Source organism: Parasteatoda tepidariorum, chromosome 8 (genome assembly GCF_043381705.1).
Source record: "Parasteatoda tepidariorum isolate YZ-2023 chromosome 8, CAS_Ptep_4.0, whole genome shotgun sequence".
NCBI classification, from domain to species: domain Eukaryota; kingdom Metazoa; phylum Arthropoda; class Arachnida; order Araneae; family Theridiidae; genus Parasteatoda; species Parasteatoda tepidariorum.
The window spans coordinates 32,780,286-32,806,533 of NC_092211.1; the positions used below are offsets into that span (position 1 = coordinate 32,780,286).

Here is a 26,248-nt window from a genome sequence, read left to right on the forward strand (position 1 = left end):
ATTAGGAACGTGCGACATAATATTGATAATAAGCTATGAATTTAATAATTTAAACAATTTACTTTTTTTTAAAAATGCGAAAAAAACGCTATTTTATAATTTTCCTGAAGATTTAAAATTAATTGAAATTTTTTGAAACGAAACGAAAAAAAAAACGCTATTTTATAATTTTCCTGAAGATTTAAAATTAATAATTTTTTTTTTTTTACATGCGGCATATGTTTAATAAATTAGAATTAGATGTATATTTATAAGATGGTTCAAAAAAGTGATTACGTTACTAGTAAAACTTATTAAAGAGAAATACTACACAGTGAAAGTATACATTAAACAAGAATATAGTCGTTCGAAAAGGACAAAAAAATATCTTATCTTTGTTCATTTACCTTGATGAAATCTGTTCAAATCAAACAACATTGCAATTTTTTAATTAATTATTGATGATTTCAGAGTATATTTATAAAAATCTGAATATTTTTTATGTTAGAGTAGTTTTAAATTAAATTATTTGGATAAGCAGTTTTTTTTTAAAAAGAGTAATGACAGAATATTCTCATGTGTATTTCAGAAATCAGGTTGTTTTTAGAAAGTTATTCATTGCACTCAGTACAAGAAAAAAAATTGTTTTATTATTTTAATAAGCAAGGAAAACATTTTTATGATATTAAAGACTTTACTTTTCTAAAAAATATTTCCTTTTAATGTAAAACTTATAATAAATAACGAAAGTATAATTTTTCTTATATCGAAATAAATATTAATTGATAATTATTAAAATGAATTTAGAAAACTAAACAGAGTAAATTTTAAAATTTTTTTTGATTATTTTATAAATTTTATTCATCATTAGCTAGCAGTGCTTTTAAAAGAAACGAAATTGAAATAAAAGAATAAACACATACTTTACATAACTTTGCTTGTTAGTAGTTAAATAAACAAGATGACCGTAAAAGCTGATCTAAAAAGTAAACAGATTAAAGTTCTTCTTTTAATCACTTAACAAAAAAGAAAAGCGATTCTTATCCGTTATCATCGTTTACATCAGTAATCTTCACTAACAGGTATAAAACGCACGTATCCGTTTAAGAAAGTATCATCTCTGCTTAAAAAGATAGAATTGCTACTTGAGAATGATCAATGTTTTTTCTTCATCTGATAAAGAATGGTGTGAACTTCTAGCCCATCCCTGATGGACAAGAATATCTGTTACCAAAAGTCATGGTTCAGAGAACTTAGTAGTTACTTATCATATGGTTTTTTGAGATATCTTTGTCTTCGAGGTAACGGTTACTTGTCGCTAATGAGCCGGTTATGGTTTTTTCTTTGAGTTTTCGTATCTGAAGAAATTAGCTTCCTATTTCTGTCTATTTTTATTCGCGATTTCGTGAGAATCACGAAAAAAATTCTCTAAAGTATGAGAATTATTTCTCCAATTGAGTTTGTGTTTAGACAATGTAATTAATTTGACTTGTTCTTGATTTGTTTGACACATGTAGTTTGGTAAAACTAGAATTTAGTACCGTAAAGCAATGAAGTTAATGAAGTGTTTATTTCTAAACCTCGTTTCAAATAATATTGAGCTGTGTATACCCAATAAAAATAGGAATAATTTAAGAAATTAAAAATTATGTTGCCTGAAAAAATAATTTAAAGGCAAATGAATTATATTTTTTTGATTCCTATATTGAAAAAAAAAGTGTGGTCAAAATTACCAGAATATGATAAAACTTATCGCGTTTTTAGTTCTATGAGGAAAGCAGCACATCAAAAAGCACGGTAATTTTTACCGAAAACCTTGTTATTATATTAACAAAGTAATATGACTTTATTATCATATTGTTTGGCAGTAGTAATTGTGGTAAAGTTAAGTGATTTTATAATGATACTTTAGAGTATGGTAGTATGGTACTTAGAGTATTACTTTTTAGTTTTGCACTCGCAATACACTTTCTTAATAACTTCGATCTTTTCCCAATCATTCTTAAATGAAAAGAAAAAACACTTGATTAATTATTAAAAAAAATGGAAAGAATTAGGCTAACTTTATTTAAATTAAATTTATAAGATTCTTTTTATATTATCATTTTTCGTATATTTTCCATTATTGCAGACGAAACTAAATTGCTTTAAACACTAAGAAAATAGAAAACTTTACACATAAGTATATAAGATGTATCATTCGGAATCACGTTTAATAAATGCAGTAGATATTAATATTACCAAATTCTTTAATTAATAATTCTTTATATAATATTAAAATACAATAACAAGTGCATAAATAATTTAAATTAAAAAAAATCAGTATTTCTATTTAAATTATTATTTTAACTTTTTTGGTTTGATCAAAATTAAATTTTAATTGATCAAACTTTTTTGATTTGTGTACTTACCATTGTGTATTTACCAACCCGTTTTAAATTAAGTGTATCATCACTTAATATTTAAAAAAAATTCTAGAAACAATGTCAAATTAAATTAACCTATATTTATCCATATTGCATATAAATGCGAAAACGTGAACTTAGAATTATTTTTGTATTAAAAGGACGTCTTCAATGTTTCTCTTAGAAAAATGCTATTTTGAATGTATTGCTCTTTCCAAATCATTTTACAAGCGATGTCCAATTAAAAAAATGTACATATTATGCAAATTCTGAGTTCAAGTATGTTTTATTTACTGCAGAAAAAAGATCTATTTTAAAAGTTTCATCAAGGAAAAAAAATCATAAGAAAAAAATCCTAGTTTATTAACAGAGTTAGAAAGTTCTATGAAGAGCAATTGTAAGAACAACAATGAACTTTTAAAAAAAGCAAGTAGTAAAAAAAGTTCGCGAAAACAAACCTTATTAATAAGGTTTTGAAAAAACTTATTCAAGCGAACGAAGTGAATTTAGCTGTTTACTTAGATTTAGTTTTACTATCGGGGGGATCAGATATATATATATTTATACTTCAATTTCTTATATAGATTCTATGCGTAAATTCTTATCAGATAATCTACTAAGTTCGAATCCATAGACGGGACTTCATTTGGAAATCCATTCAGAGGTCATTTTATTAGTAGCGTCACCTTTGCTGATTTTCTTTATCGAATCAGTACAAAAGTTTCGTACTTTCATTCGGTCAAGCTTTTTTTTTATCTGATCTTCCTTCATCAGATTTAAAAGAATTAAGAAAAGAAAGTTGATTATCTGAAGGTGTTTTCTTTTTCTTTTTCACTGACCAAAGAGAGTAAACTGTTCAGTTTAAAAAGAAGAAAAGATTGGGCTTTAAAGAGGTCAGGCATTAATAAAATAAAGTAAGTGTTACTTAAACATTGCAGGTGGAATAATGCAGTCCAGAATGAAAAAGTGATAGATGCGTATTCTTGTAAATGTTAATTGCTTAAGGAATTCTTAATTGTTTAAGTGGTTTCATTTGAGAATGGAAAAGTTTGAACAATCAGCTTTCTTGAAATATTCTAAGGCAAGTTTAGAAGACTACTAACAATTTTCAGATTTTCAAAGAAGTTGGGTTTTATGTGTGTGAAATTTTAAGCTTATAAATTAAATTTTCTGTTAATATTAAGAAAAATACACACGGGATTTTAAAAATACTTAAGAAAAGGAAATAGATATTTGAATGATTTGAAATTAGATAGGTATAAAAATATTTCATTGCATTTTTATTATGCTTATTAACACTATATTCTTTCCTTAAAATAAAAAGCATAAAATAAAATAAAACGCTTAAATAAAACAAAAAGTTTAAAGTTTTTTATTCTTGTCTAAACAAACTTATATTTAATTTAATTTATATTTAATTTAATTTTACTAAAAACAAATACTTTTAAAAATAGGCAAAATTTATTTTTAAAATCGGAGTTATATAAATATATTTAAATACTGATAACTATACAATATGCTTATATAACTTAAAAATTTTGAAAATAACTTTAAAAAATCACACATTTGGTTCAATTATTTGTAAAATTTAAACAGAAGTTAAAGGTTTTCAATGCATTTAATAATCAGAAATTTTTTTTCAAATCACATGTCATTAATTTTAAATGCTAACCATTGTGTTTATTTATAAAGGTATTACTAACTAAATATTTCTATTTAAATAACTAATACAAGCGTGAAATAAAGTTACTTTTATTTCATGCATGGTATTTTTTCGTATTACTTCGCATTTCTAGAATTTACGCATTTTTACATTCTTAGATTTCTTTAATTTGAATCAGTTACAATACAATTTTAAACAGTTAATTTCATAATGTTTCCTTCTATTCATAATAATTTTTGATTTCTACTATTTCATAAATTAATAAACCAAATGTTAATTATAAAATACTAAGCTTTTAATTTATTAATCTGTCCAAATTGATAACAAAATTGAGATAAATGTATGTAATTAACTTTTACGCATTTTTATATTTATTAGTAATATTTTTCGGCAAAAATACAATTTAAAGTTGTTTTAGAAATAGTTTATAGCTGCACTATGAAAATGGGCGGTCAAAACTACTAGAATATGGTAAAATCTATCGTGTTTTTGGCTCCATAGCAATACTATAAAGTACGGTAATTTAAACCGAAGCACTTTGGTAAAATTAACAATAAAATATGGTACTATTACCATGTTTTCTAGTAGTAAATGTGGTAAAATGAAATAATTTTAACGAAAAAGATAGTAATTTTAACAATACTAGTATAATTTGACATGAGGCAAAAAATTTAGTTTGATAACCTCTATTTTTTTCTTGGATTTGTTTTTCGTTGTTAACCTGTTTTTATTTTTATATATTATTGTATTTCTATATCGGTTGTATATTTTTCGATCTTATATATTTAATTTTTCTTGTTTATGAATTATCTTATTTTTCATACATTGTCTTTCATTCGTTGTCTTATTTTTCATATGTTGTCTTTTAAATCTGCTGCTTAGTGAAATCGTTAAATGCGTTCTTTGTGTAAATGATTGAATTAAAATAATAGGAAATTTTGAATTAACTTAAAAGGAAAGTGAACTTTTTTACGTGAGTAGACAAAAATAATATTTTTCTTCTCGGCTTTTCCAGGTGAAAAAACTCTTGACTAAATGGTGCAATGATACAAAAAAAAAAAACTTTTATGTTTCATTAACAGAAGCAATTCCATTCTTAACAAAAATCAGCAATGCTGATTAATCTATTTTTTTACACAATTTTGTGGTTGATTAGAGTTTCATGATATCAAGAGAAAAAATAAAAATAGCGGATTTTAAAAGGTAAGAATGTTTCCTTGAAATTTTTCCTTCCAGAATTTATAAAAATATTCTCTTTTAAAAGTTAAATATTTTTTTAAAATTATAATAGATTTTTATAATAAGAAAATTGATTATTTATTTAAATAAGGTATTGAACATATATTTTGATACTGAATTCAATGACTATTTAAATATTGAATTGAATGGATTTAAAAATAAGGAACTGAATGATTGCTTGTATAGGAATGGGACTTATTTTTTTAAAACAATACTAGAGACGCAAAAAGAATCGGTACAAAAATTTAACGACACGTTGTCACTTGAGGATGAAGTAAAAATGAAAGATTTTGTATTTGTATAGGTTTGTAACAATTTCTAACAGTGTAGAATGTATGGTGTTGCATATTCTTTATTATCTTATATTATCTTTTATATTAAAGATTTTGTATTTGTGTACATTTGTTAAAATTTCTAATAATGTAGGATGTGTCGTGTAGCATATTCTTTGTTATCTTATATTATATTCAATATTAAAGATTTTGTATTTGTATACGTTTGTTAAAATTTCTAATAATGTAGGACGTGTCGTGTCGCATATCCTTTATTTTCCCATATTATCTTTTATATTTTAAATTTTATATTTGCATAGGATTTTAAAATTTTTTAATAGTGTAGAATGTGTCGTGTCACATGTCCATATCGCTTAGAAAAGTTATAAAAAAACTGCAAANTGTATTTGTATAGATTTGTTAAAATTTCTAATTGTGTGAGATGTGTCGTGTCGCATATCCTTTATTTTCCCATATTATCTTTTATATCTTAAATTTTATATTTTAAATTTTATATTTGCATAGGATTTTAAAATTTTTTAATAGTGTAGAATGTGTCGTGTCACATGTCCATATCGTTTAGAAAAGTTATAAAAAAACTGCAAAAGCGATAAAACAGGTTTTTTTTAAAAAAAATGGAACAATAATTTTTTGTCTTATGAAAAACAAAAATAAACATTCCTAATAAGTACTCAGAAAGAAAAATCTGAGTTTAGATGAGTTAGTTCACAAAAAAAAAAACCACTCGAGAAGAGTGATGAAAAACTGAATCACAAATAACAGGAATTAGGGATTAAAAGAGCATAAATGCCAGAAGCTAGCTAAAAAAAGCTTAACAAGTAGTACCTTGTAGGAATGAATGTCAGTTATTAATGATGCTTAAAAATGTGCAAAAAAATGCCGCTTTAATGACAATGCCCTGTTACAATAGCATACATTTTTTAGTAAATGAAAACGCATGAAAAGAAAAAAGAAAGTTTTGAGGTTTTTGGGTTCGTGTGTTGTGTTTCATGATTTACTTTATCAAGTTTTTGTAGTAACGATAGTAAGTGGACTATACAAGACAAGGTATATAAAAAATGGTTTTAGAATTTATGTTTCTAGATTTAGATGGGTTGGAAATTGCACGAGTTCATGATACTATTTGGAAAAGACTTCATTTTTTATGAACTTCAAAATTTTTTTTTTACTTTTAGGGCTTGGATTTTTGTTAATAAATGAAACTACAAAACAATTAATAATAGCTACATTAATTATTTGAAAATTGCTTACAGGCTATGAAGTTTGGAATGCAGCTTCATAGCTTCGCATAAGGTTTCGGTTTTTTTTTCATTTAAAAATTAATCAGATAAACCAGTTCTCACAAAAATTTAACAAAATAAATACAAACTTTGTTGATTATTTTGAGAAACTATCTTTAATTATAGAAATTTTTAATTTCAAGTCATGTCAAAAATTTAAAATCGCGTAATCAAATCTGGAAATATTGGAATAGACAAGTAAATTGCCTCATAAATTGATTTTTAAAGTATGATTAAAAATATTTATATTATTATATATTTTATTTTAATTTAAATATATTTAAGTTTTATGCAATGCTTACAAATTATTGTATTTAAAATCAATATAAAAGGTTATGAAGAACTAATAGCTATTCGCAATTTTTCAAAATTTCTTTTAGAAACATTTCTCAATTTTTCTTTTTCTTCAAATTCTAATCTTTCTGATTTCTTTCTCGTTAGTATTTCTCTCTTCTTGTTCCTAACAATAATTTAAAATCTCTGTAATTTAAAATAAATCAGAATTTTAAGTTTAACATCATTAGTTCTATTATTTTGCTATCAAAAGTTTAAGCATATATTGTGCTTTGCTGTACGAATTAATACATAAACTAAAAAGATGAATAATGAAAAGTTTTGTTTTAAGAAATATGGAACGTTTTTTTATTAAACCTTTTTAAGCTTTTCCATCACTGAAATACATTAATTTACTTCTAAAAATTCAAACATAATACTTATGATTGCGGTTTTAAGCTATTAGAGAATTTTTTCTTTAGCTTATGCCTTTTTTTAAATTGAATAATAATAATATAGATGAGTAATAAAATAAATTAGAAATTTTTCGTTAATGATCAATTAGATAACATATAAATTGCATGAGATGGTTTTCATTAATGATAAATTAGAAAAATTAAATAGATATATTAAATGTTAGATAAATTAGATGAGTTAATTTTCATTAATGACAAACTAGATAGTAGATAAATTAGATGAGTAGGTTATCATTTTTACAGCAAATTTATGTGAGCATAAGTTTCACCTTTCGTTCCCATTTTCAATACTTTTCACATGTTTTTATTTTTTTGAAGTTTTTAACAAGGTACTGAGTAATGCAATTGCTGCATCGATATTACTTGAGATAATTATATATCATAGTTAATAATTTTCTTACTTTTTAACTTGAAACCATTTATTTTTTTTAACACTAATCTGTAGCCATTATAATAAAAAACGCTGCTTTCAGCCTAAGAAAACAAATTAAAATTTTACTTGAAACCATTCATTCGAATAATTTCAGATTTGAAGCGTTTCCAGCTTCCGTGCCTTTTTTCTACGCTGTATTTGAATTTCACACTGTTTTTAATAAGCCGTGATAATATGAATTAAATTTAATTCAGTTTTTCTCCCTATGAAAAATAATTGGATATTAATTTTGATGCTACCTGAACCAAATCCAGTATGTGCTTCGCTCATAAATATTTCTTTCAATATCAAGAATTTCCCTGTTTTGCTAAACGCTTCTAACTTATTAATTTTGATAATCGTAAATGTATTTCTATTTTAATGAAATATTAGTGATCTCATATTTCTACAAAATATGAATATTACAACATTTTATTTCTGCAAAGCATTCATGTTATTTTTACAAAACGCACATATTTCGACGTGTTGTTCTTTCAAAATGCACACATTATAGCAAGTTATTATTTCAAAGTGTACATACTTCAACTTGAACCCAACACTGTAAAAGATTCCGGATCAAATTATGGTATAAAATACCTGCACTTCGGATGTTAAAAATCCATTTTATCGAAAAATTCATTGTTACAGCTTATAATTCATTGTTACATATTATGCTTTAAGTTTTACAATAATATTTATTTAATTAGATTGACTCAGTGATTTTTTCTGCAATTATTACTATAGAAATTAAGGTATGTCAGATCTTTCGTTCCGTAGCATGTTTCGCTAAAAATAGAGTTTATGGTAAAAAGTATCGGCATTCTGAGTGCCAGTACTTTTTACCTTAATCTGATATGGGAATTTTTACAGTACAGTCGAGCCAATGTACCGGCACTCAGAGTGCAGGTATATTTCACTGTAATTTGATCTGGAATTTTTTACAATGTATGAAATGCGCCGTCATAAAATACTTAGAAGAATATTTTTCTATTAAAATATATCGAGATTGTGCCTTGTTTAAATTACTAAATTGACAAATTTTAAAAACGTACGATAATACGACATTATTTTAATATTTTCGGATTAAAAACAAAAAAAAACTTGCCCTAACATAGTTAGTTTTTCCTTCATAGTTACTTTACTTCTGTAACTACTCAGACATTTTTTTATAAGCCGATAAATTATTACATAGTAATTACAAGGTATGAAATATCTCCGCTTAGAAAATATTAAAAAAAAATATAGCTTTCATAGAGAGTACATTTTTCTTGGTTCGTTATAAAAAAAATAAAAGAAAGGTGTAAGACCTGTTTTTATCATAAATGCAATTAGGTCTAAGAATATGATTCTCAAGGACAAAATGGGCTACCTGTTACAGAGATCGAAAGGTTTCGTTAGTGTGTCACAATGAAAAACTTTCTCTCCTCAACTATTACGAGAAGTAGGTCAGGATGTGGTATTTTATTTCATGTTTCCTTTTATGGAATATATTGAAGTGACAAGTGAAAATAACGCTAAAAGCGAATATTCAGAAAGCGAAAGTTGTAATAGAAAAAGTTATCTAATCATTATGATGTTCAAGTTGAGTTTTGATTCTAATTTCAGTTAGATACATTTTTAAGAAAATACCATTATTTTTCTTGTAATAACTTGAACTTTGCATATTTTAGCCGAGATTTAAGTAAACATTAAGTAAACATTTTAATATATTAAATGTAAGTGAAAATAATAATATGTAATTAGAACTAATAATAGTATTTATTAGTAGCTAATAATCTTAAACTTTTTTTATTTAAGCTTTAAAAGTTCATACATTATAAATTATAAAATTTAATTTATTAAATGTAAAATAATAATATGTAATTAAAAATAATAATATTTAATTATTTATACAACCGGTAATTAATTAATAAATTATTAATATCAATTTTTTAATTATGTAAATTAATGAAAATTGATTCTTTTAATTGTACTTTAAAGATATTTAGCTTGATTATAATTTTATATAATAAATTAAAAAATATTTAGAGATTTTTTTTGTTGAAAAAATAAATATGATTTAAGAATAATTTTTATAATTTTAAGTAAGTAATTTATTTATTATGTGTTTTCCTAAAAGTTCAAAATTTTAATTTTATCCTAATGTACACATGTTTGAGGTTTGATTTTACAGATAAAGTTAAGAAATGGATGAATATTTTCAACTTAAAAACTAATACTTATTTTGCAATGATATAATGTGAGTAAATATTTATTTAGATTGTTTTCATGGTTTTATTTATGAAAATGGAAAATTGACAATGCTTTAAATATATACTTTATCAACTTAGACTTTAATGTAAAAAATTAATGCATTAAAATGCATTTTTAATTGTGTTAACTTCCATGTAAAGGAAATAAAGTTCAAGTTACAATAGTTTTAATCAGTTAAATCAAAAACCTGCGTATTATTTTTTTCGAAAACTGCTTTCTGCTTTGTAAAATAAATTGTTAGAAATAGATGTATAAATTTCATTACCCTTGATAGAAGGAATCAGGAATTAATATTAGCTAATAGCTTCGTCTATTTTTCAATAAAAGCATTCCAACAAACAAAAAGTAAAGATAAAAAATGATTATCGAGCTTCCTATTGCTTTAGCTTACCTAGGCCGGGTACTTTTAATTAACAAAAATAATTTTTTTTAGTCAAACACAGTAAGATTCCGTTTTACTTAAATTTTGTTGTGTTTTACTACGTGAATTTTGTTGTTTAATTATATTTGATTTAGCGTCCTGTCATCTTTAAAATATTTTTATGTTTTTAAATAGACATAAATAATTGATTATACTTGATAACTGAAGATAACAGATATCAGTAAATTTCGAAAAATAATCATTTCATTTTCTAATTATAGTTATCATTTTATTTGTTTATGAAATCTTTTTTCGTAACGAAAAATTGGTTTTGAATCACATCACGTTTTTAGATTTTAGAATGTTCCGGGTCAAAAAAAAATGATAATTTAAGCACAAAGAAAAATAAAACAATAAGAAAATGGATTTTAGCTGAATAATCATATTTATTGATGATGATGAAGGATTACACGAAGAGCAAATCTAGTTTCAATTCATTTTTTATATTTTAGTATGGTTAGTGCATTATATCCAATGAAAATTTTTTATTTTCAAAGAGGATTAAAAAAAAATCTCTTTTTTGTTGATAAAACATTATTTTGTTTTCGCATTTAAATTTGCGAAGAAATTTTTTTTAAGCAAGCTAAAATCTATTATAAAATCAAGTGTTTCCGCGAGTTCAAATAAAAATAGTTCGATTAAGTCTGAGAATCTTAGTTCGAATCAGTTATGTAGAATTAATACTGCAAACTTGTTGAGTAATCAAAGACTTCAAGAGTATTGTTTAAAATCACTTTTAAATTTTCATAATTTAAAGGGGTAGAAAAAATGTTGAATTTGGTATTCTTGTGATTAATTGTGATTTTGAAATAGATACCTTGTACATAAAATCTTATAAATGTTTACTGTCATTACGCATAATATTTTACGAATGTTATTTTATACAGTGTTTTTAAACAGAGGCTTTATGCTTCTTGTCCATATCTTAAAATGTTCAACATATTCTAATCTTAAGAGTTTAATATATAAAATACTTAAGTTTTGTTTTACTTCTGAAGTGTTTTTATATACATTACAATTTATACTAAAAACTGGAATTTTTGCAGAAACTTGAAAAATGGATTACATGAATTTCACCTTCAAACATTGGGAAACTTTATTTTTTGAAAAAAAAAATAGTTTAAGTAATAAAAAATTTCCATGAATACAGAGAGTCATGTTTCATCATAAGCAGTGTTAGAATGGCTATATTTTGACGCAATTCTCCTCAGAAAACAATTGATCAATTTTAAATTTTTTTGTTTTTTATCCTCAAATGATGCAAATTTTAATAAATGGTGAAAATGTTAACATTTTATTAAATTTGAAAAGTTCACCTTTTGAAGTTGAGCTTGAATTAATTTTCATTTCCCAAACTTAAAAATTTATTTATTAGGCGAAAAAGCTAAAATTTGAAATTTTTTTTTTTATAATTTTGGCTAAAATCTGATAATTGAAAGAAACTAATACTTTCATAGAGATACTCAATAAAATTTTCTCTCACTATTTTACTGTAATTACAACTCCTTCTATAAGTAAACTTTGAAACCAGTTCAAAAGTCAAACTTAAATTAAAAGAAGCTAAAGTATTTTTTTAAAATTTATTAGTCATCATCTGTAAAACTAGGTGCACAGTATTCTAAAGTATTTCAGAAAATATGTTATCAAAAAATTGCGACCTAAATTGTTTAGTACCTAAATTGTTCAGATAACTTTACAAGCAAGAAGACAGTTCATAATAAATAATAATCGTATTTTTCTTAAATTAAAACTTTTGTGAAGCGATTTTAATGTAGTATTAAATTTTTTATAGTTGAAATTAGAAGTACTACTTCAAACATTTCGAATAATAAAAATAATTAAAAAAGGATGATGTTTACAAAATATTTTCCTGCACTACCGAAAGGAAATTGAACTGCATAAAAAATTGGAAAATAATTATAAAATATTAACACAGAAGTGTAAACAATTTAGATAAAGACAACTTAATATGTTCAAAGCATATTTAGAGATAATCTAAAAATTAAGTAATAAATTAATCTAAGCTTATAGAAAATCAACATGCAAAAATAATACACGATTTTTTGAAAAAATATAAATTATCTACACCATGAAAAACATTAGGTAAATATATTCTTTTTGGTGATAAAAGCAGTTTTGTGCTTTAATTTTAATGATCTTTTTCACTCAAAAAACCAAAAATTAATTTTAATTATCTATTTTTTATTGCAATAATAAAATATTTCAATGAATGCTTCAAGTTAAACTAATAATAAAAAAGCAATTCATTCTTAAATGAAATTTATAGGTTAATTTGTTATTATTAAATTAAGAAGTAAATTAAGATAAGATTTTACCTGTAGAACAAAAAATAATCCACGCACTCTTTTAACTCAGCACATCTTTTACGGTGATTCAAAAAAATTCTTTCACTTCAATTAATTCTTTTTCTTTCCTTTATTAAATCCAAATGTAAAGAAAAAACGTAAACGTAACACCCCTTTCAATGACAGATGCACCGCAAATCTCTCAATTCTTGCCGCTGCGACCGGTTTTCTGAATTTCAAGACCGATTCCCGTGGTTGTTCATTCCATACTAAAAGATTCGAAAATGAAGTCGAAATGAAGGGATACATCTGGTTTCTGATGTTACGTCAGAGAGGGCGGCAAAAGAAAGTAAAAAAAAGTGAAGATGGGATCAAGAAAACAAAACTGGACTTATTATCTACCCAACCCTTTCTGCGAGTACGTTACACTGGTAATTAATTTTCCTTTTTTTCTTCAGGGCCCGACTATGGTGTACTTTGGTTTAGAGCCTGAACTTCATTTTAGAACTCCCTTTAAAGCTCTACAGTTTTTAGTTTTTTAAGTCCAAAAGCTTATATTACACTAATGGGCCCGACTATGGTGCATTTTGGTTTAGAACCTGAACTTCAGTTTAGAACTCCCTTTAAAGCTCTACAGTTTTAGTTTTTTAAGTCCAAAAGCTTATATTACACTAATGCCTGTAAAAACTGCAACAGCATGAATGAATTGTCTGAAATTAATGAAATTTATTTAACACGTTATTGATAGTGGCATAATAAATAATCAAATCCCTTCTTCTATTGGTTTGACAACCCTTTGTGGGCCAGAGCCTTCCCTAGAATCTTCCTCCACTCTGCTATTTTCTTTGCGATTGTTCTCCAGTTAGTAATTAAGATTTTGAAACCCTTTTTCACACAGTTAAGGCATCTGATCTTGCGTCAATTCTAACTCTAGTTCCCATTGATTTGTGATTTTAGATATTAAATGTCAAGGAAGAAGGGTCCATTCAACAGATTTGACAAGCTTAAGTAACTTATTTTTATGTATTTGTTGATATCAGCTTCCTTGAATAGTCTATAAAGTTCAAAATTTTGCTGCCTCCAAAAGCATCCACATTTATAGCATCGAAATTTTTCTCAAGGCTATTCTGTCAAAGACAGCTAGTAGGTCTGCTTGATTTAGTTAGTGGTTTAGTTAAAGACTATGTTTCGGATCCCCAAGTTAAGACAGATATAATGATTGCTTTATAAAGCAAAATAATAATCAAATTTAATAATAATCAAATTTGCAAGATAAAAAAGCCGGCATTGGAACATTCACGTTATGAATGTAATTCTGGGGAATAGCATTCCACATGGTTTTTGACTGGACTCTTGACACTAATGTTCAGCGTTACTGTGTTCCACTAGTGGAACGAGCGAGACACCGATTGATGAAATCCCAGATATGTTCAGTGCATGACATATCCGGAGAATAAGCAGGCCATGGAAGAAGCGAAACATGTGCTGATAAAGAGCTGGTGCTCCTTCCCTGCTTTTCCTTACTAAACATTTGAACATTTTACCTCGCTTAACATTTCATGTAAGTTTGGTTATATTTGCATAATTCCTTTATGGTGATGTAATTTTCATAAACGTGAGCGTTAATAAAAGTTACAGTTTTTTACTTCTTCCAAAAATGTTAGCAAACCTTTTAAATATTAACCATTCGAGAAAAGAGGACTAATATGCAACACCACTATTGAAACTGAAAGTTGTGGTGATCTGAACCAAAGATAATCTATGACGCCATGTGAAAAGACATGTGAACGTTGAGACATGTGAACTAAAGACATGTTAACGTTGCTCGAAGGCGACATTAAGAAAATAAAAGCCTTCTGTTGGCTGTAGTGTGTAGCATGGACGTTGTTAGAAAAAGTTTTTTTTGATGAGTTTTTAAGTTCATCATTAAAGTGTATTATTTTTAGTCAAATGCGGCTGAATACTTTTTTATACTTTATACATTCTTTTTTTACCAAAAAACTAATTTTCTATGAATAACCATGGTTTATTATTATAAGAATTAACTCTTACATATTTAATATATTTTGGTACTACCTTCTACATCAACTTCTAATTTTCTAAAAAACTAGTTATTAAATAAATAATCCGAAGAAACTGAAGTGGTAAGATATTTTTTAGTTAAAAAAACTCATTGGCTTCAAAAAAGTATAGAGAGGAAATGAATATTCATATGAATGCTGATTTCTTGATTAACGGAATTAGTTCCTCACCACCTCTTCATAGCAAGTGGAAATGCATTTTCCTCTCAGCCAAAGTAGTTTTTCTTGTTCTGGTTTTTCATCTTTACTTTTATTCTCTCTCGACTTCTGAGGTTTTTCCAGTTTGTTTCTCACCTTTATTTTTACTTTTCGGTTAACAACTTTACGTTTAATATTTCAAATTATTTATGTTTCTTCTCATGCACGTCTGGTTAGTCTTTGAAATAGGTTCCTTTTTTTGAGCGATGGAAACATGTAGACTGTCATTTTCAAATAGTGTAATTTTAAAGCGAATGAAACTTTTTAATCAAGAAAAAGTTATTTAGTTATTACTATGCTTAGAGTGTGTGATTCATGACTAAAAATGCTTAACTTAATAAACCTTTCCAAAGGTTTAAAATTTTTTATCTGAACAAAAGGAATGCAACTGAGACTAAATAGTTGTATGTGATAGCCTTTGTCGAGTCTGCATTGAAATATGTTTTGACATTATCATATTTTGTCCTAAAATAAACTTTGGAACATGTTTGTTCTATATTGTGCTTAACAATTATGGTTGGCATTGATGCTAAAGAGGACATTTCAAATTAACTTTATAAACTGGTATTGTTACTGATAAATTTCATTCCTGTACACGAAGAAGTGCTCTTTCTAAGTTTGCAGTACAAAATCTGCTCTATCAGAATCTGTTCGAAATCTGATCAATCCATCAGGAAAATCTGTTCAACATTGAATCAAAGTATCATTTAATTATCGATATTATTATCCTTGAATAATAATATCGTGCATGAGAAAAAAGTGTGGTCGAAACTACCAGAATATGGTAAAATTTACCATGTTTCTAGCTCTATGGGGACATCAAAAAGCAAAGCAATTAGAACCGAAGCATTTTGGTAATGATTTTGGTAAAATTAACAGTAAAATATTGTTTTATAATATGAGATAAAATTTGGTAAATGTGGTAAAATTTGATAATTTTATTATGATATCTTAGAGCATGGTACAATAATCATTTATTCAGTTAATTTTACTCTTTACTTTTGTATTTGTTACTAGACATTTGATAAAAAGAACTATGATTCTGAAAACCAGAATTTCCGGAGAGCCGCTAACATATGAATGGAAAAATTGCCAAATGAATGGTTTGATTACAGTTTATTTTGATTTTATTACCCGGTAAACCGTTACCATATGATTGGTTTAAATACAGTATATTTTGGTTTTATTGCTAGAATCATATATTTTTTTTTACCAGAAATGTCTTTGCAATACTTCGGTAGTTTTACCAGATTTTTTTCCTCAGAGTAGGAATTTGCAGGAATTGCTAAAAGGTATTAAATTGAATCACCTTGATTTTGAAATTGAACTGCAAAATTGCATAATCAAATTTAGGCTTAATTTTCATACAGCATAGTTTTATTTTGCACTGTATTAAAATTGCAACAAGTTTGAAATTTGTTTTTAATAATGAATATATTTTTTGTGAGTTGTGTGATCGTGTTTAGCCATAGTCATGAACGATGTTTTTTTAAGAACGATTATAAAATTAGGTACCATGTTTGTGACTCTTGTGAAATTTATTATAATTTTATAAAATTTTACTAATATTTGAAATAGGAGGTTTAGTACCACATTACGAGTAAGGCTCATAAACTAATTATCAGTAAGCGTGTAAGTAACATTTACAGACTATTTATTTTGCTTGGTATGAAAGCAATATTTTTTTAAATGCGTAAATTTCTTGCCATTTGAAAAAAAAATTGCGAAAATTTTCTGATAAACAGTATACAGCTTTTCTTGCAAAAACGTCAACCATTTCTTAGGAAATATTGTATTGGAGGTGTTTACAATAGAAAGTGTTCTACTATAAAGTTATTTTCACAAAGGCAGAAATAATAAAACTTAACTTTTATACATGAGTCGTTCTACGAGGCATTCATGCGAGAAACAAGCTTTTCTCTTTCATAAACTTTATAGCTTATTGCAAGCAAATAAATAAGGCAAAATTGTGAAGATTCCCAGCATTTGATTTATGAATCCAAAAAATCTACATACAATTCTTGTTCAAAAGTCTGAAATCCCATTGCTAATCATTCGCTATCCTTTGCTATAGATCGTATGTTAACAAAATTAAAACAAAATTTCTTTGAACGCCTTTTAGAACGTCTGAGCTGAAATATTCATTCCATTACAGCTAATGATTTTTTTTTTAATTCGAAGATTTCGAAAACAGTATATCACTTCAAAAACAGGTAAAACATTATCCCTTTTTCAAAACAAACAACTTTTCATTAACAATGAGTCTGGAGGATTTGAAAATCATCGCTTCTTTTGACATCAACGCTCAATTAACATGAAACATCTTGATTTCGCTATATATGAAGCAAGAGTGTCAGGATTCCCTATTCTGGTTACTCAATGGTTAAAAAGATAGTTACGTATAGATTATTTTTCGTAATTGAGAACTAGAAATATATATTCCATCCATATTACATCTGAGTCTACTGTTCCACTATATGCATTTATTACCTTTGAAATTTTTCTTCAAAGGGTTTAATAAATCCACAATTTTCCTTATTTGAATATTTTAATCACTTTTTTGTGAAGTGCGTAAAGTATGGTAATAGGTGGTTTATTTTTAAGGTGAAACTTATTCAGTTTCTGTCCACCTCCAAATTGGCGTTGCCTCCAAATTGGCGTTAATTGTTCGTAACCTGTGTTACGCTATATGCTTAAATCATAAAAATCTTAGTTAAATGTGCACAAAAGTTTAATATCAAAATCAAAAACTAACATAGTTGGTTGTTTCATAAAAAACTGATTCATGTAAGTTTTTCACCCTTAAATGCAATTCTTAAAAGTATACATTAAAATTAAAAAAAGCAAGCTGTATTATTATCACATGTTCGGTAACATTAAAAGATGTAATTTAAAATTTTTAAATGGGATTTAATGTATTATATCCAATAGTAGCAAAAATAAAAGTAAAATTGATTTGGAAAAATAAGTCCAGTATTTATTAGTTATGTGTAAATATTTGCAGTTGTTGTGATGTAATAACCTCACGTTATTACGTCGCTTTTTATTTGAACGACAGTGGTGGTTGTATAGAGTTTCTACTGTATTCAAAAGACAATCATTAATTTGTGTTAACTGAATATTATAATCTTCATGTAAACACGACTTAAACATTACAATCTTCACGTAAACATTCATGTAAACACGACATTCCATGCAAACCTTGCTTTAATAACCGTGTGTTTTAACAATTATAAACTTAAAAAATCTGATACGCTTTCCAAATCTTCTATCTTTTACATCCTACCATATTTTCTGTCTTTTTATTTCCATATAATTAATTTATAAATGCTTCTTGAGCAATTTGTTTTGCAAATATTGTGTCCATCAATCAAAAATTTGAAAAGGTTTTGACATTTGATGACAAATATCAACGTGATTACGACAGAGAGACAACTATCATTATCTTAAGATCGAAAATAAAACTCTAATAATAATTTTTTTTAGGATAAGATGGTTTGATATTTGTGAATTTTGTTTTATTATTCAGTTGGTGATATCGTGTGTATAATGAATTCTTTTTTTGTTTTGATACCATCTTCGTTTAAAGTTATTTATTTGTTTTTTGTATCTTTAAAGAAGAGTTCCTGTTTATCACTTAAGCAAATTTTCAGTTTTTTCTAAATAATTATGTTTGAGATTTACCATATATAGGTAATCATATTTCTTTCAGTCCTTAACAACACTATTTAACTTTTTCTTGGCAACGTTTTCTTATTAAACACTACTTAATTTAGAAATATTACTAGATTTTGACTTATATATATTTTCCTATTTATCATTTCAGTATTAAGATAATTATTTTTATATTTTTTGAACGTGTTTTGTGGATTGTTTAAGATTAAAACGAAAAATAATAATGAATATGAAGAAATTAAATTGCACAGGAATTCCTTTTCCCTGTGGATTTTTCTTTCAATATCTCATTGATTAAATTAATTGTTGTGGTCAATTAGTTGAGGCTGAAAGCTTTATTTAAGGATTTAATAAATTAAAAAGTTCTTATGCATGTTATGTGTTCTCTTAGTGTGTTATTCATGCATTTCAACATGTTATTGTTTAAACGTGCATATACTTCAACCTGTAATAATCCTTCACTGTGAAAGATTTCAGGTCAAATTACGGTATGAAGTTTGGATGCATCATCCTTAAAATCAATTATACTGTAAAGTTCATTTTTACCGTAAAATATTAAACCGTAAGTTTTAAAGAAATATTTATTTAATTTGAGTGTTCACTGATTGTATAGTAATTGTTACACTAAAAATTACGGTATATCAGATTTTTTGTTTCGTAACATGGTCTGGTAAAAATGGATTTTACGGTAAGTCCCGGCCCCGGTGTTGGTACTTTCACCGTAACTTCATCCGGAAATTTTTTACAATGTACGATTGATATATATATACTCGTATATNTATAATTTTCAAATTTGTTTAAGTGTTTCCCAATGCTTCTATGCAATATTTTTGTCTTACTATATGAAATAGTAGTCCGAAACACGTAGTTTTTGGAGAGCTGATAGTCTTTTCAATAAATTTATCTGATGCCCTAAAGTGCAATGAAACAAATAATGTCACGATAACTTTTTTAATATGAAACTATTTTCTAAGATCTGAACATTTAGTGCATAAAATATGAGAGTTCAAAATTACTTGCAGTTTAAAGTATTGTTTCCAAATTTTGAGAAGTGTGAGTTATAAAATTAACGAAGCCAATATGAATTAAATCATAGATATTAGTATTTCATTTAATCCTTTTGTATCGACATTTGAAAAGTAAAATTTTTTGATGACGCATTATTATAGCAACTTATTAAGTGATCATTATACTGAATAATCTTTTTCATATAGAATTTTTGACAGTGAGAGAAAAATTTATCTATAAACATAGTCTTAGAAAATAATTAAAAAGATGTTAATTTTCATTCACTTTTAATAATTCATTTAGAAAATTAAGTAAAAAAGTAACAAAAAAAAACTTTCAAAAAAGCATTCTTAAAGTTAAAATTTGCAATCAAATAATTTGCAAGTTAAATTTGCTGTCGATTTAGTGTAAATATATTGCTTGTCATCAAAATATTTTTCAGTATCTTTTACAAAATATTTTCCAATGAAACTAGAGATTAAATATATTGCAAGGAAAACTTTGAATTAAATTATTTCTATATAAAACTTGCAATAAAATTATTTGTTACTTATACCTGCAATAAATTTTTTTTAATTGGAATTTGTAATCAAATTATTTATATTTGACACTTAAAGTAAAATTAATTTTTAGAAAATTCATAATCAAATTATATTTTTAAATAAAATTTCAACCATTTGCAAGTGAAATGATCATTAAGCAAGCTTCGTAATTAAAATATGTCTAAAACTTGTCTTGTAAGCAAATTATTCGTAAGTAAAACTGTCTGTAAGCTAATATTTGTAAATATAACTTAGTAATGAAGCTATATGTAAGTAACACTTGGAATAAAACTTTTGCAAGTAAAATTTGTAATAAAATTATTCATTAAATTGGAGAAAAAATAATTTTTGTATAAGTAAACTTTGCAATGGAATGAGGTGTTTCTAAATCTTGTAATAAAATTATTCGCCTGTAAAATTTGTTTGACCTAGCTTTTTTTTTTTTAAAGTAAAACTCTTTTTGTGTACTCTATTACAATATAATATGATGAAACATTTTTTTAGATGAAAAATAAGACCGTAAATTAAAAATTTGCAATTGCATAATCTTAGCTATTTCAGGAAAAAAATGGTTTAAACGACCAAGGCCACTTTTCATTAATATCATTATAAGTTACTACGCACCAGAAAACAAATTCACATCAAACCTCATCCACATGCGCTCTACCTTTTGACCTGAGATGCACCCCCGATGTGCAACCCTTTACCACAGATGCATTCAAGCTACCCATAGAGAAATTACCGAATTCTCGCTGGAACGCTATAGAGGTGAAGTAATACACCGTACCTAATCACGTCCTTAAAGGAACTCCAGCCGTTAGGTTGTAACATTCTCTCAACGGGACATCTTCGACATTCTTAGGATGCGGGAATGGAATATTTTGTGTTCCATCAGAATCCTGGAAGATCTTCCACTCATCCATGATAGGTAATGGATGGCGCCTGCTGGAAGCAACACGGAAATAATGTTTGTCAGTTTTATGTCTTCAAGGTTAATGAGTGAAAGATGTGTTGTCGTTTCACTGAACTAAATTGTCAGTGTTATTTGTGGGATGGTTGAGAAAATGGCTATATTTATAGCATTTAATGACACTTTTGAAAAGGGAGTTTGATTTTATTTGTAACGCATCACTGTTAGAAATTTCTCGGAAAAAATGGTTAAATAACAATTTATTGAATGGTTATTTTACCATACTTAATCAAAACAGTCAAATAACCATGAATAAAATGGTAATCAACTGTTAAGTTAGAGAAAAACTGTTTATTAACTGCTTTCACCTAATACGGTTAAACAACCAGAATTTTATCGCACAAACTAAAACCACCCAATGAAGCTGCTTAGTTCTTCGCATTTGCGTACATATCATAGCGGGGCAGTCTGATCTGTCAATCTCATGACCGGCAGAACTGAAGTTCGAGTCCTAGTGTTGACACCACAATATTTCCCCCATTCCCTTCAACATATGAAGAATTTCGAGTGTCCGGCACTTTCCAATGCCCATTACCTATGTCTAGTTAAATAATTAGTTGTTTTTTTTTACTTTTTTGAAAAGTGCTAGTTGTAAATGGTTAAAAAACCGTATAGTTTTGTATTCATGGTTTTATAACCATACTTTTTGTAAATGGTTTTAAAACCATAAAGGAAAAAAAATGCTCTTTACCTTAAACTTTACGGCTAATCAGATGGACAGACAGCTGCCAGTTATTTTACCATAATTTTAAAATGAAAATTTCAACAGTGCGTGAACAATCTTCGTGGTAAAGATTTCACTCAAATTAAGCAGTTGCACACTTCATTTGGTTAACTTTCCTGTTTTTGAACATTCACCTGCGTGGAATAAACATTTTCATTATTTACAACAAGCTTTATGTTCATATTTGTTTTGTGTTCGCATTACCTTTAAGAGATTACTTTATTAATTGTAAATGTATTGAATTTCAAAAACGAAAGTAAAATTACGAGCTTGAAAATTTTAAGTAAAATTGCAGAGAGTAATGTTACTTTGACTTGAATATGTTATCTATTTTGAAATCAAAAAAGAAATTAAATTTAGAAAAAATATTTCTAATATAACTTCAGTGTATTTGATTGTTGACGATATTTATGGGATACTTGATATGTCAAAGGATAGTTGATATTTATGGGAAAGATGGAGAAAAAATTCTTGCAAAATTACCGTAGAGAAAGATAATGAAATTTCTGATTAAAAAACATAATTCTAGTGAAAAAAAAAAGCTAAAATACTCGATATTTAACCCATTCATTTAGTAATTTTTCCGTTTCTATGATAGTGATTTCCCAGAAATTCTGGTTTTCAAAAGTATATTTCTTATTATAACACATCAGGTAAAAAATTCAAAATTGAAAAGTAAATTTAACCGAATAAATGGTTTTTAAGCCATGCTCTAAGGTATACGTAAAATGATCAAATTTTATCTCGTTTACCAAATATATATANATTCGCAAATTCTGTCGCAAGTTAAGTTAGTGATGTCTGAATGAATATATTGATGTAATGTAGATGATGTAGATGTAATTTACAAATGAAGTTAAAAGAAGTATTTGTAGGTGATGTGTTAACAAGCCATTTGTATTTTGTTATGAAAATTGATTAAAAGCTACGCTTTTTTCTATTTGCAAAGCGGGGGATACGTACTAATCACTGTGTAAACAAGAAAGTATAAAAATTTATGAGACGAAAACAAAGTTATAACAGCAAGGCCCTGACCTTCTCAGTTTACATATACATTTTTATGATGCTTCAGACAACGGTGTATTGCTTTGAATTTTTATCAACAGCTGTCTGTCCAAGGACGTTAGCCTCCCATTTTTGGAAGTGACAGAAGTCAAGAAAATCAAAAGCACTGTAGCAACGACTTTCACGTCTTGGGTAAGAGGAGCCCAGCCAACGTGCTTCAAGGCCACTCACACCAACCAAATTGCAATTATTATCGATTCCCACACAAAAAACGCCTCTACATTTGTGGAAGGCCGATCTTGCCCAATCCTCTGCAGCCCACATTCGAATGTAGGAGTTGATTCCTCTGAAGACTAAGTGTCAACCTAAGACAAGCTACAGAAGGATCGGCACATTAACTCTTGCTATTAATTGGCTCTAGGTAGATTCAGACTGGTTATTGATAAGATTATACCCGGAGATTATTTTGTTTTCAAAGGACAGGGATTTATTATATGTGATGAAGATAAGTAAAAATAAAACATGTCTTTTAATATAAGAGGTTTGATGGGAGTCTATTGCGAGCTATGCCTGCCCGAATAAATTTCCAAAAAGGCTTTACTTAGCTACACTGTAACAAATTGTCATTCTTTTTTCAGATTTTCTCTGTATATTTGACGGTTTAAAGCCCTTTTGTTGACAGAATGATTTTTCTCTGTTTTTCCTCCTAATCATAAACGGATTAAAAACATCAGTTCAAGTTCTGGTGTTTCCCATTCTGCTCTGCTTACCTTACAATAATTCTACCTTTTTTTTCAGATCATTTTGCGATTATATTCCATACTTGCTATTATTTTTCAGCAATTATTTTACGGTTTTGAGCGTGGTATAAAGAAAACTGCTATTCGATTTTGCCACATTGATATTTTACCTCATTATTATATTTCTTGAGGGATAATTTTTTGGTAAGTTAAATTGTCAGACATTTTTGTACGGGTAGGCCACTTAGCGTTGAGCGCTTTTACGCTTAAATAAATAGTTTAAGAAATTTTAGTAAAAATAGTTTAAGAAATTTCTTCATACAGAGACAGCTCAGAGAACACAGCGGTCACTTCCCTATTAGGTCAACCAGGTTCGAATCGTGTCGTTGATTGGTAGTACGAATGCTGACACTAGCTCGCACCGACCGTAAAGCCTTATGTAGTTATTTTATAAAATTGTTTAATTAAAGTAACAGAGTTGTTTAAAATAATAGAGTTTTTTTTCTTAGAATAACAGTACTTAACTGCTTTTAGAACAGGCGTCTGTTTCAAAATAACAGTATTTTTCTGTGAAATAAATGGTTTTATGCTGGTACACCAGATGATATTTTTTCTCCGTTAACTTAAATTTTTTTGAAATTAAAAAAAATTATTTTTACAGTGTATGTACAGTTGTCAAAGTAAAAAAGAAAATGTTTTGGTCTATTTTTTAGATCTTCACGTAGTGCGAGGTAAAACTCACTAACTGCTTCGCAAGAAAAAATTATAATTTCACTAAATTTGAGCTATATAGGGAAATATTGACCAGATACTATCTAAAACACAAGCATTTCTCTTTATATTAAGTTGAAAAACTAAATGAAAAAAGCAATTATCAAAAGAAATAAGACTTTTGAAGGCTAATTAATATCGTTGTCTCATTTAACGATTGGGAAATGAATTGAAATTAAATGTTCACTGAATAGCCTATTAAACTATGAAGAATTTGAATTCTTCATTAATCATCTTTACTGATTAAACTGTTATCTGTAAGCATTAAGCCAGACAAAGGTGCAGCTGTGATCTCAAAAGTTTTATAGATTTAATAGGTCAACAAAAAGGTCGAAAGTATTTATCTTTCTAATTTTTTTTACTTGTAATTTTCGTTATTTATTCCGATATATTCTCGAAAACTAATTTCGTAAATTGAAACAACTGAAACACGTAACTAAAAATAAAATGTTTGACTTAAAGATAATTCATACAAGACATACATATTTTAAGTGTATTTTTTATTTTACAATGTAATTTATAGGTATATTTTATGATACCACATCTTGTATACAATCTTGTTTAACGATGCAATTTCAAAAATTAAATATAAAATGTTTTTTTAAACTTTTTTTAGATGCAAAAAGTTTGCATCGATTCATAAAACTACACAATGCAAAATTTTATATTATTTTAAACTATGTTTTATTTTAAATACGATAAGTTAACAAAATTAATAACTAGCTGATATTTTGAATAAGGATATTAGTGTATTAAATAAGCGAGTTTTTTTAGAAGGTTTATTTTTTGACCAACGAGGGCGTCCTAATGGTAAGGAACTTCTAAAGCTTTTAATTCAACAAAAAATATAAGGTATAGGAAAAATTAAAGTTTTATATCACGTTTAAAGGAAGAAAGTAAATATAATCTCATAAAAAACAACCTATTTATTTTAGGAACATTCATCTTCAAATACAAGCACGTATAAAATTTTCTGTTATTCCTAGAAGAAAGTATACGAAAGTTTGAGGAACTCCAAACCAAAATTAAAACCCAGACAACTTAACAGGAATGTATTTTCATGTCATTTTTTTCATACCTTTGAATCAAAAGCAAAAGGAATGCGTATATTTATTACGGATAGCCAGACTCTATAAGGTCAAACAAAACGAGGCCATTGCTAGATTTGTTTCAGAATTTATGAGGGAATCCCACGTAAGAGAAAACAAATAAAATTAGGTTAAAGACTGAAAACAAAGTTTTCGTTTTTTTAAAGCCGATGTTATAAGACTTTGTTGTCAGGTAGATAAATAAAATTGGATTTTGAGGTGTAGGTTACAATTTAAATTTTTAAAACAGGTTTAATTGAGTCTGTATGCTGCAAAGAACTACACTTTTAAGGGACAGAGGATTCACCAAAAAGAAATAAATTCTCTTTGTTCTAGTACATTGATGAAAATTTTGGCAATATGTCGCTTATATTTGTCATAACCGTTATACAAACCGTAATAGCACTATATTGTTGTTCAAATTAATTCCTTTTGAATTGGATAAT

The 26,248-nt window shown here is 26.8% G+C and overlaps 1 protein-coding gene and 1 long non-coding RNA gene across 7 annotated transcripts in view; one reads left to right on the forward strand and one right to left on the reverse strand.

Moving 5' to 3' along the window:
* The window catches only part of LOC139426315 (uncharacterized), a 97,759-nt gene that overhangs the window by 38,152 nt on the left and 33,359 nt on the right, over positions 1–26,248 (forward strand). The window contains exon 1 of one of the 4 annotated variants that reach the window (XR_011637554.1): positions 3,176–3,298. The exons of 2 other annotated variants lie outside the window; for them this stretch is intronic. This is a non-coding gene — a long non-coding RNA (uncharacterized lncRNA). Of the gene's footprint in view, positions 1–3,175; positions 3,299–9,396; positions 9,462–26,248 lie in introns of those variants that run through there. One more of the 4 variants, XR_011637556.1, reaches the window with a different exon arrangement.
* Positions 1–26,248, reverse strand: part of LOC107441514 (uncharacterized) — a 158,739-nt gene that overhangs the window by 35,433 nt on the left and 97,058 nt on the right. The window contains exon 1 of one of the 3 annotated variants that reach the window (XM_016054801.3): positions 13,031–13,287. The exons of the other annotated variants lie outside the window; for them this stretch is intronic. The gene's annotated coding sequence lies outside the window, so the exon portion shown is untranslated. Of the gene's footprint in view, positions 1–13,030; positions 13,288–26,248 lie in introns of those variants that run through there. 3 annotated transcript variants of the gene reach the window in all.